The sequence below is a fragment of the Papaver somniferum genome, chromosome 7 (genome assembly GCF_003573695.1).
Source record: "Papaver somniferum cultivar HN1 chromosome 7, ASM357369v1, whole genome shotgun sequence".
Taxonomy (NCBI): Eukaryota; Viridiplantae; Streptophyta; class Magnoliopsida; order Ranunculales; family Papaveraceae; genus Papaver; species Papaver somniferum.
In genome coordinates, this window is record NC_039364.1 from 4,412,909 (window position 1) to 4,426,459 (window position 13,551).

The window sequence follows — 13,551 nt, forward strand, 5'->3', positions numbered from 1 at the left end:
AACGGTTGAAAGATATTAGCTTGGTTATATCAGGTTTTTTATCTAACGAGGAATATTGAATGCTTTATTACCAAGCACTACACGAAATCCAGGATTTTCTAACGCCTGGATTTCCAACATTTTTTTTCCCTAACGTTAATTTGACGTTATTAACCTTCCAACGTTTTTTTAACGTTAGCTTAATTAGGATTCGTTAGGGAATAAACCTAACTTTATGTACATTTACATTCCGATCCCCCCATAATTATTCCATCTTACTCGTTTACCCGATAATTGCGAGCCCCACCCAGTATATTACTCTTTTACCCTTGATAATTGCAATCCCTCCCCACCTAGTATTACTGTACAGCTACTAACAATTTCCCTTTTTAATCTTAACGATTTCTTTTTTAATACAACTCTTCACTTTAATTATCAAAATCAGAAAACAGAAAACAAAACATCAAAATTATTAAAAACATGAGAGAGGAAATTTGCTAAGTCTAGTCATTCTTTTCTCAGTTCTCAAACAACATCGTTCTTCTTCCATTAAAAGTGTTTCTGAACAAAAAAAATCTCAGAACTCACAATTTTTTTCTCCTAATTAATTTCATGCAATTGAAGATGATTATGAATGATTTGAGTCGATGGGTTTTTATAATTGAAGAGATGATGATTGATTTCCCCTAAATGTTGAACTTTTTGGGTTATTCTCCTCTTCTCTTCACTTTCTTCTCTCTCGTAGTCGCACCATCAGATGTGATATTCGAATCATTCCTATGTTACCTCAAAACCCTTTTTCGGGTTTCCATTTAATCTCATTACCAGGGGGTTAGTCCTCGGGAGAGTTGACTGTATTTTGAATCTTGAGATTTGAGAGAGTTTGAAAAAGTATTGGGAGTTTGAGAGAGTTTGGTGTTTTTGAGTTCAGGGAGTTTGGAGGAGTGTAGGGAGTTTGAGAGTTTATTAGAGGGAGTTTGAGAGAGTTTGGGAGAGTTTGAGAGAGTTCATTCCTAACTCATTTTCTTTAATAAAAAAAAAACAAATCCTCATTTACAAGTAAAAATGATCTTTAATAAAAAAAATGATCCTATCACTTTATCAATGATATGTTATTGTTGTGCAACGATGATTTTTTTTCTTTTTTTTTCATTTTTAACGGTCTACGTACAATTCTTTCACATGGAAATATGAACTAAGCCATATTGACCATAAACATTTTGATTTTGTCCCAACAATATTGCTTCGAATAAATACTGAAACTGTTAATGACAAGTTGAAATACAGAAAAATTTCACTAAAAGGATATCACCAGAAATAAGAAAAATGTATAGCAGTGAACCATGCACAGTATGCACATCTAATGGTCAGCAGTCCGGAATCGATCATACAAGATGAATGTAATCTAATGAAAGAAACTGGGCACATATCTGATAAAACACAAGCATATTTTATTTATAAATTTACATTTTTCGTAACAAGCACTTCACTTGTGGATATCTCTTGGATACATCTCCTAGTCTCTGTCTATGATGTCTGGAATCTAAAGAGATAAGGAATGGGGTGGATGCAAAAGAGACAGTTAACTACACTATCTAACGGGATTAAACTACCAACAAGAAAAGAAAATCCACAATATGTTGTGCAGTACCTACCAATTCCTTGGTCTGTTATACTCTACTGACTCGTATTCCAAAGGCACTTGAATGTTCCAATTCCTTGAATGTTGTGTTCATATTACCATTCAAATTTAAATCTCTTTTACATTCATTTTAAGGCGTCCGGTAGGCATGCTTTGTAGGTCTCACCAAGCAATGAGTCAATCTTAATTGACAAAATCCCACAAGAAAAATGGAGCTGACAAGATGAAAAAAAGCATACCTGAAGAAGCGTTTCCTCCTCCACCTATATGTAGATATATTTTTTTTTGACCAAACTCCTTCCAAATCTCTACTCTTTTGTGAGATTTGTGTACAGACAAAAATACACCATCAACTCTTCAAAACTCCCCAGAACAATCAAATTCCTAGTATTTTAGGTTTTACCACTAACATGGAGTTTAAGAGCTTTTTTCATACTCTCTCATGACTAACGGGTAAAACCCAACACTCAAATTCCCCGACTCCCTTGAGGACTAACATCCTGACAATTTTCTTATTTATCGATGACCTAGATTTCGATTTTGGCTTTTTGATTGACAAGTTTATTTGTGTTTGTTACAGTTATCTGCGAAAATAGGGAATGATCTATTACTAGCTTCCTTAAATCGAGTTTGCTAGCCAGGTTATGGCGAGTCTAATCTGGTGGAGGAGATATTAACACATGTTGTTTATGAATCTATTTTAGCTACTTCAATTGATCTCTGTACCCAAATTTATCTCCGAATGCCAAGTGATTCTGGTAAGAGTTTGGACTCAAAAACTCCTCTCTTTTTACTGTTGGTGCAATTGAATGTTTTTTTTATTTGGGTTAGATTGAAATTATAATTGGAATTAGTGGCCATTTTGGATTACTAGATTTGGGTTCGTTTTTGTCTTAAGCTTTGCATGGTTATGTTCGATTTTGGATTTATTAGATTTTCATCCATTCTGTTGGGGGAAATTGGGGCTTAACATTGGGAAAAGATAAGAATTTTGGTGGGGTGATCAGTGATATACTTGTGCAATTGGGTAGTAAATTAGAGTTTGGTCCAAAAGCCTTCAAGTATATTAACAAAATTCATATTTATGAGAGTTTTTTCAAGGAAACCTTGAACATCTTTGAGAACATAACTCACTGCCAGAAGTGAAATTGACGTGCAGCATAAAAGCTGAATAACACAAGAAATTTATGAAGTCTTTGGCAGATGCAATTCTTTCTGATATGTCAAGCCACCTTTCTTTTTTCTCTTGTGCATTCTTAGACATAAATCCTAGGAGATAGAGGTAGCAAAGAGTGAAACTAAGGTTTGCATAACGTTGCAGGAAAGTGATGGAAGGTGCTCACTGGTGATTCCAAATCTCCTGTTTCTGGAAAGGATTCTAGCCATCGAGAAGAACGGGAACATTAGAGTCCTGCTGCCGTCTAAAGGTACAAAAATCTTTTGGAATGATGATTTCAATTTCACCATCTCTTGGAATGTGGATGAAATATACACCATCTATTGCAGTGGCGGGACGAGAAAATGAATATTGGGGTGGCTTGAAAACAAACTGGTTTGATTTGGGTTGGCTTAGGCCTAATATTTGGGCTTGATTTGTTATAAACAAACACAATTACACTACAAAAGAACGATTTTTTGGGACCATGATTTTTTTTTTGGGGACCATTCTATTGTTAGTAAGACATTTAAAAGTAAATCTATGTGACCCCTTATCTAGATATTTATATTAATACCTAAACTACCCTCCTGATTTATTTTGGGTAATGATTAGTGAAATCATTAGTGAAATGATTAAGCTAAAGAAGTAGAATTATTGAGAGAGTAAATTTAGAGAAGATGAAGAAGAAAAACATGGAAAATATTATTTTTTTTGAGTACACTAATCTTGAGTATTCAAGTGATGATTCAATTGATGATAGCACATCTGAATCTTCATCTCCTTCCTCTCCTAGAGTGTTTGTTAATCTTCACAATGATCTGGGTATGAGTTATTTCTTAGATGGTGATTGTATTCTTCCCCAAACTCAATCTCAAGATGAAACGATGGATTTTCCAACCACAACCAGAGGAAGAGCATTTGGGTTATCAGATATGCTTCAAACTTAGATAATGTTAGTTTAATTGCTCCAAACATTCAAACAATTGATTTTTTTTTGTAGATTTAGGCCAGTTCGGTTACCATATGTCAAGAACATGTAACCGAACACACCTGAAAGTGTAGTTCGGTTATGTTTTCCAAATAGGCAGGTTACCGAACTCGCTCGTTAATGGAGGTTTTGGTCGTACAGTGTAATGTTCGGTTTGCCCGCAATGTAACCCAACTTTAGGGTCTAGAAGTTCGGTTGCGTTGCAAACAATAACTAACCGAACTTTACGTGAAAATAAAATTTTACCAACTGTACATAGTTCGGTTGGTACGCAAAGTTCATACCAACCAACTGTTCAACCGAACTTTACGTTAAAAAAATTTATTCCAAGTGTAAGAAGTTCGGTTAGTTCGCAAAATTTAATCCAAAAGTGTATATGACCGAACTACCGATAAAAAAAAAATCAAAGTTACAATGCTATATTCGGTTACCTAGTATAAAATGGTAGGTAACCGAACTTTGAACTTAACTATTTATTTGGGTACATCTTGTGTGTTCGGTTACATATCAAATTGCTCTACCAACCGAACTTAAAGTTCGGTGATATCCTTATTGTGCGAAGGAACCGAACTTATGGACTTATGATGTTCTAATACAAGGAGTTCGGTTAAAAGTATTTTTTGCGAATTAACCAAACTCTGAGTTCTGTTAAGAAAAAATTAATTCGTGATAACCGAACTTTTTGCAACGAAACCGAACGTTTTGCGACGTAACCGAACTAAAAGTTCGGCTGAGACTTGTTTTTTGCGACGTAACCGAACTTTTCTCTGAAAAAAAACCTCCGTTAAACCTCTCTGCAACTTCCATTTTCAACTCATTTTGATGATTACTTCTCATTTATTCAACCAAAAACGAATGACAAGTAATGGGTTTGTGAGAATATCTTTGTTAATGTTTAAATTAAGCTATATATAGAGAGATGGTGGTGGTTGGTGGTGGTGGTAATCGAATGTGGTGGTGGTAATCAGTGGTTGGTGGTGCTGATAATCAGAGGTGGGTGATAATCAGAGGTGGTGGTGGTGGTAATCTGTGGTTGGTGGTGATAATCGGAGGTGGTGGTGGTAATCGGCGGTGGTAGTGGGAGAAGGTGGTGGTTATTAGATTTGTTTTAAATTAAATTAGGTTAAAGACAGTTTAGTCATTTCAATATTTAGGACACTTCATATAACTATAAGGAAGGTGGTCTAATAAAACCATGATCCCCTTTAAAAAATCATGGTCCCTAAAAAATCATTCCTATAAAATGTAATGTTTTTTTGGACTTTGGGCTGGCTTAAGCCCAAGTCTCTACATAGATCCGTCCCTGTTGTTCGATACATTCTTCTCATGGTAAAATCACCACCAACTTGAATAAAGAAATGAGCATTTCTTTTCTTAGATTAGATATGGAATATGCTTTGGGTGCTTGAAACCACACAGAACTTTGGTGATATAAGGGGCACATCCAACTTTCTTGTTTACCTATTAATTATCTCACGTGCTTGAGACTAAGCAAATGCATTTGATTCAATTATTTTTTCTGCCGTGACTGTATAAGAGGTGCTAGCTTACAGAACTAACATGGCCCATATTTAACTCTTCCTCTCCATTTTGGTTCCGTGAGATGGGTGGTGCAAATGACAAAATTAATGAACGCTCCCACAACTGACCTTAGTTCTCTTGACTGCCAGTAACTAACTCTCACCGTCTTAGGTGTCGTGAACTGCAGCATCGGCGCTTTTAGTAGCAAAGGCCACTTTAGCTTGTAACTTCGCCGTTTACAATACAGGTGTATCTTAATGTTTGTGAAATGCATGTTGTTTGGTATATATCGTCATTGTCTATGCAATGGAATCAGCACTACAGTACTCTTCATTTAACTTTGTTGAATTTGAGAAGTTACATCTTGTCGCATTAATTTTATTGTGTGTCTATATTTACCAATATAGGTGGAAAGAACTGGTCAGCTGCATCTTCACTTAAATTGCCGAAACTGGCCAACAATTTATGTCCCTTTGTCTACAGCGTCATTCGCAAGGCTTTGGAGTCTCTCACCATGCCCTGGCATATACATTTTGCACCCATTTCATACTTTCCAGCTAATGAAGGACCCTGCATTAGCTGTTATTGGTTAAGGCATCAAAATTAGTAGCCTCAAGATAATGTAGAATTCAGGAATCAAAATCTGAAATGCACTGTTACTTAGAACTTGTGAATCTGAACTGTGAGCTAAATTTTCTTTTAGTGCTTTAACTTTTAACTTTCGTAATAGTGTACCAACTAAATCTATGTTAAGAAGCTCCAACCTTGTTTACACTCAGCAGCACATACTTTTTGGACAATTAGAAACAGAATGTTTTTACTATGACTGTGATTATGACTTTTAAGACTCTAGATGGGTGTTAGATAATATCAAAGTTCATTTTTGTAAGTGCTACTCTTGTGTGCAGAACAACGAAGAAGATGAAGAAGCTTGGAAGAAGCCACTTGGTGCAACACTCAAGCATTTGGGTCTATTTGCTAGTGCATCTGCCAGGAATTACTGTCGACAATGTTACCATCAGGTTAACATCAGGTAGAAAGAGTAAAGAAGTTTACCATCTTTGTCAGCCAATAAGATATGCAACATTCTCAAGCAAACTCTTGTATTGATCTCAAAGGCCAGAAATGTTACTCTCTTTGATTCTTTCCGTGATTTCGTCCGTTGGAGCAACTGCAGTGGACGAGCAAACCTATAATTATGGTCCAGGGACGAGACGCAACGGGACGGAGTAAAGACTAAAATCTGGACCAAAATCAAATTCCAGACCATATTTGGTCTGGGACCAAGACCAAAACTATATATAGTGGAGCGGATGTATAATCACCGTTTGTCATCGGGCGTGTATATAATCTACGCCTGTTGTGAAACGTACGTAAAGTCACCGCCCCATAAAGAGGCGTGTATATAAGTTACGCCCGGTCCATGCGTTGATAAAATGTTCGCCCGTTGGGACGTTGCTAAAGTTTACGCCCCACGTCAGGCGTTCATAAAATTAACGCCCCATTCAGACGAAGATTATACAAATGCCCCATCCCGGCGTTGATATTCTTAACGCCCCATGCCAGGCGTATATAGTTAATGCCCCAGCCCGGCGTTGATATTGTTAACGCCCCACGCCAGGCGTATATATAGTTAACGCCCCAGACAGGCGTTGATATAATTAACAAACATGATCTTTTATGTCCTACCGTATTTCAACATTAAGTTGTGCGGTCTTAATTTAGGAGATTAATATTAGGAAGAAGAAAATTCGCACAACATCCCTCAGGAATTCAGCAATTGGTGTTCGCAATTGTTAATATCTTAATAATGATACTTTATATATCCTTTTAGGATCGATGGGAAAAACCAAATTAATTGGCTTATATGATTCTTTTAAAGAAAATAAAGATATTATTTTCTTTGTTAAGGAATCCATGGTTTCCCGTAAGAAATGGAAATCAATGTTTTAGCAGAAAAAAAAACCATGATTGGTAACAGTTTGTTTGTCTAAACGATTATCGTTAAACTACGAGGAAAAAAAATGGCTTAAGTTTCTTAAAATGCCAATTTTAAAATCCCTTCCGTAGAATTGATGGAAAAATGCAATACCAGTTCTCGTTTGTACGATTCATGAAAGTCGCATTAACGGAGCAAGAAAAAAAAGTATTGTCCTATTAGACATCGCATAGGGAGAATCCATTTTGTGGTTAAACTGATGGTTTCTTGTAAAGAAACTAGAAATAACCCGTACCGTAACGGCACGTCATGAGACGATATAATATTTGGTCATAATGATTCAAATAAATACTATAAGGTATGATAAGACTTATTTTGATCCATGAGAACTTTTAGTTATGAAATCATAGATATTTGTCACAAAATATTATAAATTGGGTACTGCTTTGATTTGATCTGTGATAAATGTATAAGTATGTATTATATTACCCCAGTCTTTTAAATTGTTGGTGGTGCACGTTCAGGAAATAAACTACCATATGTATCCTCCTCTGTTTGAAGACCCTAATTTTAGCTTTGAATAGGACATAATTTGTGTTTTATTTACTCCATATAATTTAAATACGGAACTTGGCAAGGTTTAGGATTCTAGTACTAACAAAATCCTTCGGGTTTAATATGAACCCATGCACTCTAGGATGCTTGCACGGTAATTATGACACCTAAAAGTTTCCACTAAACATTGAAAACACGAGTTTGTCAAATAAAAATCGACACTGGAACATAAAAAGGTACTCAACTGTAATCTTTGTGCACCTTTATTTCAGAAGCACAGTTAGTTTACACATTTGCTCAACATCAGACTCTATTAGAATTAACATGCATACACATTATTGTTCGAATTTTCTCTTGATAGTACCTTATCATATTTAACTGGTTGCCAAACGAATTTTTCTTTTTCTTTCTTACGTGGATAAAGATTCTAATGTTGTTCTTTCTTTATAGTTTGATGAATGATGGCTAATTATTACTGACAATAAGTCTTTATTTATTTATTTTTGTCACATTAATGTTTTCTTATGATCATAGAGATAAATCTAATCAATGTATATTTAACTGAAGGAGGTTACAAATCTTACATCCGTCGGATATCTTTGATGGATGAGACTGGATGGTCGGAGCAACGTTTGTCTCTTAAAATGTTATCCGACCGTGCAAGCTCAAAAATCCCTTCTATTTTGTATTGTAGATATAAACCGGATAAAAAAAATCACATGATCTTTTTCCAATGGACAAAGATACCAATTAAATTGGACGTAGGTTTTTCAACCATGCATGTGAATAACTACCGTGAAGGTAATCAATCTGCGATAAAAGTGATAAAGGTGTTGATGGTGATAAAGGTTGCGTACAAGGATGATTTCGGATGGGAATGGACTAATGGTATGTATGACGGTGAAACCAGTGTTGTATTTGAATCTAAACAAAGGCACCAAGCCACCAACACATTTTTTTCACAAACTTTCTGCCTATGTTACCGACAACTTTGCGTACGTACTATAGAGTTCCACACGTGCGCTTAGATCCACGGCTATTGGCAAACGTTTAAGCAATCATTTTCTTTACACAAAGCAGTTGTGGCGCAAGTCAATCTGAGAGATTTGTGTGTTAAAAACTTATATGCATCATCCACCGTTTTCTTTAAGACCTTAAGCAAAATGAAGTAGCCACTAGGTCTAGATCTATGATATGTATAGCATGTCCATCACAGACATGCTGGAGAACCAACGTACTCCCAGCAGGAGAAAAACTAATCACATTGAGAAACACTTAGCAGACACGAATACATCATAATGTCAAATCAAAATTTTGATTTTTACTGTTGCAAGGAAGATGACTAAAACATATTATTCAGTATAAAATAAAACTCTAATCTTCTTATACATATCATTGTGTATTGACCATATGAGTCAAACATCAATAACACAAAGATCATGAGATAAAGAGAAAGAGGAAATTGAAAAGAAAAAATGTTTTTCTAAAAGTCAAAAGACACATCCATTGTAAAAATAATTAAATTAGCTAGTAGATCAACGTGCATGATAACATTTTATAAACGAGAATATAGAGAAGGAGACATAAAATAAAGGGGAAAAAGAGAGAAAAAATTCCATTCATCGGTGTGTAATACAAAGTTTTAGTATCCTATTTTTTAGCGTTTACATACTTGGTTCCCAAGTAATAGGGTTCCACTAAGTGGACATCTATATAATAAACTGCAGTTTATAACACTCCTCCTAGATGACCACTATATCTAAGCTATTGTCTCATTAAAACCTTATCAGGAAAATTCGAAGGGAAAAACCTGATTGAGGGGAAAAGAATACAATTATGAGAAACAGAGAATATGGAGAAGAAGACACAAAATAAAGGGGAAAAAGAGGGAGAGAAATTTCATTCATCTGTGTGTAATACAAAGGTTTAGTACCCTATTTATAGCGTTTACATACTTGGTTCCCAAGTAATAGGGTTCTACTAAAGTGGACATCTATATAATAAATTGTCGTTTATAACACTCCCTCTAGATGACCGATGTATCTAAGCTAATTGCCTCATTAAAACCTTATCAGGAAAATCCGAAGGGAAAAACCTGATTGAAGGGAAAAGAGTACAATTATTAGAAAACTTAAATATAATTGGACATGCATATGTTGCCTCATTAAAACCTTGACAAGGAAAAACCTAGTGGGACAAAGCCTTGGCGAAGAAAAAAGAGTACAACGTGATAGTCCAGTAAAATACAATTTAAATATTTGTTTGCAATCTTCGAGTCGACACTTCCCAATTTCGATAAACGAACTTCTTGAATGCTGGAGATATCAATGCTTTGGTGAGAAATCTGCCAGTTGATGAAGTCTTATTTTGTGTTAGTCTTATAATAGTTGTGTTCTCGAGTCATCATGTTTATTTCAATACAGTAAGTAACTGTGTCTTGGATTGCTAATTTCTTGGAGATGATTTGCAGAAATAGTTGATGTTGTTTCTTCAAAAAAGTGTCAAGATAGGAAAACCTTATCATACGTGAATAAAAATCGTACTTGTGAGAAGGAAATCTAAATTCTTAGGAGATGACTAAGTTGTTTTGGTTTAATCAAATGTTGGCATCCACTAAATAACAAAAATTGATATAACTCCCCCTTGGATGACAATCATGTTGAATTAAATTTCCTCACTAAAAACTGTTAGAGCAATGCTCGGTCGAACTCGCATGCATTGCTATCTCAAGCATGTTTGCCAATGTTAGTGATCAAAACTATGAGTCTTGATTTCTAGCCTATTTAGATGTCTCGGAACTAGGACATAGATTGTGTAGTTGAGCTTTAGACTTCACGATGTTCGTCTCTTGAAGAAGAAGAACTACTAAGGGGAGCTTGTGGAACTTCATCAACAAAAGGTATGCGGAGACTGAAACTTATCTATCACTTGGAAAGTCTATTTCTACTCTATCTTCTATATTGACACATAAGTCGTGTTACGATATAGTTTTCTATTATACACATTTGAGATTTCGAGCTGAGTTTATCTCGCTTATATATTTCTCGTAATATGTGTTGGCAAGCTTTCGCTTCGGCCAAATTCATCTTACATTCATGACGAAAGCCCGAATAAGATCATATGAAAATTTCCGAGTTACATCTTACATGGTTTGTGTGATAAAATCATTTGGTGTTGTCTTGGAATGTTTCATTATGATAATTTTAATAACTTGAAAATCGTTTTGACGAAAATAGTTTGTCAACAACAACTATATAACGTCCTCTAAGAAAGTTTCAATGATTGAAATAAAGATTTTAAATCATGTAACCATGTTTGATATAAGAATAGTGTGTTAATCACATTAGTGTACAAGTCCAAAACCGGGAACCTGAAGTATGCGTACCCATACGCGTACTGGTGGTTACTGATGTCTGGGCAAGTACGCACACGTACGCATATCGGCGGAAAGTTCACGTCCGTGAAAATCTGCTGGAGTTTGGAATTTGTTGAAGTATGCTCACCAGTACGCGTACTGGCGTAACAAAACTCAAGTCCGGCTACTCAAGTATGCGTACCCGTTTTCGTACTTGAGTGGGTTACTTTCTAAAATCAGTTGTGTACATGGACTTAAACATTTATATAATAAGGAATGCAATCTTTGTAAACCGTGGCTATAATGTTCATGAATTGATTCGAGTGAATCAAACCGATTTTGTTCTTATATACTTCTATGAGAATATAGCAATTGAACGACTCTTTAACTAGTTTCATTTGAGTCATTTGAACTAGTTGTAGATAAGATGAATGTGGTTGATATGAGAGCTATCATATGGCTAACTTCGGTTGCCCATTGTTGAGCCAACATGGACGTACACGTTTGGGTATGGTTACATAAACCTAAATGAGGGTACATTTCATTTGTGTGTAACAAGCTAAGTTCGATCTAACGGTTGAAAGATATTAGCTTGGTTATATCAGGTTTTTTATCTAACGAGGAATATTGAATGCTTTATTACCAAGCACTACACGAAATCCAGGATTTTCTAACGCCTGGATTTCCAACATTTTTTTTCCCTAACGTTAATTTGACGTTATTAACCTTCCAACGTTTTTTAACGTTAGCTTAATTAGGATTCGTTAGGGAATAAACCTAACTTTATGTACATTTACATTCCTATCCCTCCATAATTATTCCATCTTACTCTTTTACCCTCGATAATTGCGAGCCCCACCCAGTATATTACTCTTTTACCCTTGATAATTGCAATCCCCTCCCACCTAGTATTACTGTAGCAGTCTATTAACAGTTTCCCTTTTTAATCTTAACGATTTCTTTTTTAATACAACTCTTCACTTTAATTATCAAAATCAGAAAACAGAAAACAAAACATCAAAATTATTAAAAACATGAGAGAGGAAATTTGCTAAGTCTAGTCATTCTTTTCTCAGTTCTCAAACAACATCGTTTCTTCCATTAAAAGTGTTTCTGAACAAAAAAATCTCAGAACTCACAATTTTTTTCTCCTAATTAATTTCATGCAATTGAAGATGATTATGAATGATTTGAGTCGATGGGTTTTTATAATTGAAGAAGATGATGATTGATTTCCCCTAAATGTTGAACTTTTTGGGTTATTCTCCTCTTCTGCTTCACTTTCTTCTCTCTGTAGTCGCACCATCAGATGTGATATTCGAATCATTCCTATGTTACCTCAAAACCCTTTTTCGGGTTTCCATTTAATCTCATTACCAGGGGGTTAGTCCTCGGGAGAGTTGACTGTATTTTGAATCTTGAGATTTTGAGAGAGTTTGAAAAAGTATTGGGAGTTTGAGAGAGTTTGGTGTTTTTGAGTTCAGGGAGTTTGGAGGAGTGTAGGGAGTTTGAGAGAGTTTATTAGAGGGAGTTTGAGAGAGTTTGGGAGAGTTTGAGAGAGTTCATTCCTAACTCATTTTCTTTAATAAATAAAAGAAACAACAAATCCTCATTTACAAGTAAAAATGATCTTTAATAAAAAAAAATGATCCTATCACTTTATCAATGATATGTTATTGTTGTGCAACGAGATGATTTTTTTTCTTTTTTTTTCATTTTTAACGGTCTACGTACAATTCTTTCACATGGAAATATGAACTAAGCCATATTGACCATAAACATTTTTGATTTTGTCCCAACAATATTGCTTCGAATAAATACTGAAACTGTTAATGACAAGTTGAAATACAGAAAAATTTCACTAAAAGGATATCACCAGAAATAAGAAAAATGTATAGCAGTGAACCATGCACAGTATGCACATCTAATGGTCAGCAGTCCGGAATCGATCATACAAGATGAATGTAATCTAATGAAAGAAACTGGGCACATATCTGATAAAACACAAGCATATTTTATTTATAAAATTTACATTTTTCGTAACAAGCACTTCACTTGTGGATATCTCTTGGATACATCTCCTAGTCTCTGTCTATGATGTCTGGAATCTAAAGAGATAAGGAATGGGGGTGGATGCAAAAGAGACAGTTAACTACACTATCTAACGGGATTAAACTACCAACAAGAAAAGAAAATCCACAATATGTTGTGCAGTACCTACCAATTCCTTGGTCTGTTATACTCTACTGACTCGTATTCCAAAGGCACTTGAATGTTCCAATTCCTTGAATGTTGTGTTCATATTACCATTCAAATTTAAATCTCTTTTACATTCATTTTAAGGCGTCCGGTAGGCATGCTTTGTAGGTCTCACCAAGCAATGAGTCAATCTTAATTGACAAAATCCCACAAG

At 35.2% G+C, this 13,551-nt stretch overlaps 1 long non-coding RNA gene across 1 annotated transcript; it reads left to right on the forward strand.

The window, feature by feature from the left end:
* Positions 1-2,303: 2,303 nt before the first annotated feature.
* LOC113293182 lies at positions 2,304-6,414 on the forward strand. The gene is made up of 3 exons (XR_003332104.1): positions 2,304-2,379; positions 2,943-3,048; positions 6,198-6,414. It is a non-coding gene; the product is annotated as an uncharacterized LOC113293182 (long non-coding RNA).
* Positions 6,415-13,551: the final 7,137 nt, after the last annotated feature.